The 2,965-nt window shown below is 42.6% G+C and overlaps 1 non-coding gene across 1 annotated transcript; it reads left to right on the top strand.

Annotated features, from left to right (window-relative positions):
* Positions 1 to 2,533: 2,533 nt before the first annotated feature.
* Positions 2,534 to 2,637, top strand: LOC112731234 (small nucleolar RNA R71). The gene has a single exon (XR_003167023.1). It is a non-coding gene; the product is annotated as a small nucleolar RNA R71 (small nucleolar RNA).
* Positions 2,638 to 2,965: the final 328 nt, after the last annotated feature.

Here is a 2,965-nt window from a genome sequence, read left to right on the forward strand (position 1 = left end):
GAAGACCTCAATAAATTTTTCAATCATGTCCGAAAAGATGGACAGCATGCATCTTTGGAAAGTGGCAGGTGCATTGCACAATCCAAAGGGCATGCGTCTATAAGCAAAAACTCCATATGGACAAACAAATGATGTTTTCTCTTGATCTCTAGGATCAACTACTATCTGATTATAGCCTGAGTATCCATCCAAAAAGCAATAGTAAGCATGTCCTGCAAGCCTTTCAAGCATCTGATCCATGAATGGGAGTGGGAAATGATCTTTTCTGGTGGCTTCATTGAGCTTCCTGTAGTCTATGCACATCCTCCACCCAGTGACAGTTCTTGTGGGTATGAGTTCGTTCCTCTCATTTGGCACCACAGTTATGCCACCTTTCTTGGGAACTACATGGATGGGACTAACCCATGGGCTATCAGAAATGGGGTAGATTACCCCTGCCTGCCATAACTTCATGACCTCCTTTTGTACCACTTCTTTCATGACGGGATTCAATCTTCTCTGAGATTGGATGGAGGGTCTAGCATCCTCTTCTAACAAGATTTTATGCATGCATATGGATGAACTTATCCCCTTCAAATCAGCTAGGGTCCATCCAATGGCATCTTGATGATTTTGTAGCACCTTGATCAATTCTTCTTCCTGTTCTTGACTCAGGGCAGAGCTAATGATAACAGGATGACTCTCATCACTATCCAAGTATGCATACTTGAGATTAGGGGGCAATGCTTTGAGCTCAGGTTTTGGTGCTTCCTTCTCTTCTTTCACTATCTCTGGCATGCTTGGCATGGTTGTTTCAGCAGCCTTGATGTCACTAACTTCTATGTCCTTGGTGAACTCCTCCTCTGCCACTTCCTTTGTTGTTTCCTCAAAGGTTTCTTGTACTGCAATGTCCACTACATCCACCCTCATGCATTCCCTTAGTGATTCTGATGGATAGCTCATTGCCTTGAATACGTTAAACACCAATTTCTCATCATGTAGTCTAAGAGTGAGTTCACCCTTTTGTACATCTATGATGGCTCCAGCAGTAGCCAGGAAGGGTCTTTCCAGAATTATTGAAGCTTTGGCTTCTTCCTCCATATCTAACACCACAAAATCAGCAGGAAATATAAAATCTCCCACTTTCACCAACAAATCCTCAACTATCCCATGAGGGAATTTAAAAGTTCGATCCGCCAATTGGAGGGCCATTCTTGTTGGTTTGGCTTCCTCAATCTTCATTCTTCTCATCATTGTTAGAGACATCAAATTGATACTGGCCCCTAAGTCACACAAGGCCTTCTCCACCATGACTTCTCCTATGATGCAGGGGATTTGGAAACTGCCTGGATCCTTCAATTTCTGAGGCAATTTGTGCTGGATGATGGCACTGCATTCTTCAGTTAACAACACAGTTTCCTCGTTTCTCCAGCTTCTTTTCTTGGTCATTAATTCCTTTAAGAATTTTGCATAGAGTGGCATTTGCTCTATTGCCTCAGCAAACGGAATGTTGATTTGAAGCTTCTTGAAAATCTCCAAGAACCTGGAGAATTGGCCATCCTTTTCACTTTTCATCAAACGTTGAGGATATGGTGCTTTAGGTGTATAAGGCTTCAGGACCTCTTTTTCTTTTTCTTTTGTTGCAGACGATGTAAAAGATTGTCCTTGTTCCTTATCTCTCACATTTTCCTTTGCTTCATCCTCTGTGGTTTCCTTTGAGATCTCCTTTAGATTTTTCCCACTTCTGAGGGTTATGGCCTTACATTCTTCCCTTGCAATAGCCTTGGCAGCATGAGAAACGCTTGTCCCAGGGGTTTGCTTAGACAAATACACAATTTGATTTTCTAGCTTCTGGATGGCAGCTCCTTGGTTTTGCAGGTTAGAATTTACTTCTTCCTTAAAAGCTTTCAATTCGGTTATGTCTTGACTCATGGTTGCAAGCATTCCTTCTATCCTGTTTAATTGATCTTGAAATTGTTGGTTCGGGTTAGGTTGGGTAGGTTGATTATTTTGGCCATGATATGGTGGTTGAGAGTAAGTGTTTTGTGTGGCTTGGTATGATCTTTGGTTGAAGTTTTGGTATGTGGACTTGTTATGTTGGTTTTGCTGGTTTCCCCACCCAAAGTTTGGGTGGTTTTTCCAGCCTGGGTTGTAAGTGTTGGAATGTGGATCATATGGTTGCCTTTGTTGATTTCCTACATAATTGGCCTCTTCCCAATCACCTCCTTCAGTACTTTCTTCCCCTTGATCTTGTGTGTGTATTGCAGCCACTTGTTTTGTTTCTAATTTCCTGGTGAGCTCTGCTAGTTGCTTGGCAAACACCTTGTTTTGGGCTAGAATTGTATCAACATGGTTCAGCTCCATGACTCCCTTAGTGTTGTGTCTCTCTGATGCATAGTAGTACTCATTCTCAGCCACTGTCTCAATCACTTTAATGGCTTCTTCCACAGTCTTTTTCCTGTTCAATGAACCTCCTGATGAATGGTCTACAGCCTTCCTTGATTCATAAGACAGTCCATCATAGAAAATATGCAATTGCACCCAGTCATGGAACATGTCTGGTGGGCATTTCCTTGTCAAATCCTTGAATCTCTCCCATGCCTCGTAGAGAGTTTCACCATCTTGTTGTCTAAAAGTCTGAACCTCAGATCGAAGCCTATTGACCTTTTGTGGGGGGTAGAAACGTGCCAGAAACTTGCTTTCCACCTCGTCCCATGTTGTTAGGCTCCCCCTTGGGAATGATTCCAGCCACTTCGCTGCCTTGTCCCTAAGTGAAAATGGGAACAAAAGCAATTTATAGGCATCTTCCTGGACTCCATTGGACTTCACAGTGTCGCAAATTCTCAGGAATTTTGTGAGATGTTGGTTTGGATCTTCATTAGCACTCCCACCAAATGAACAATGATTCTCCACAAGTGATATTAGCTGTGGTTTGAGTTCAAAATTGTTGGCCTGAATGGGTGGTTTCTGAATGCTGCTACCACAA

Source organism: Arachis hypogaea, chromosome 12 (assembly GCF_003086295.3).
Source record: "Arachis hypogaea cultivar Tifrunner chromosome 12, arahy.Tifrunner.gnm2.J5K5, whole genome shotgun sequence".
Classification (NCBI taxonomy): Eukaryota; Viridiplantae; Streptophyta; class Magnoliopsida; order Fabales; family Fabaceae; genus Arachis; species Arachis hypogaea.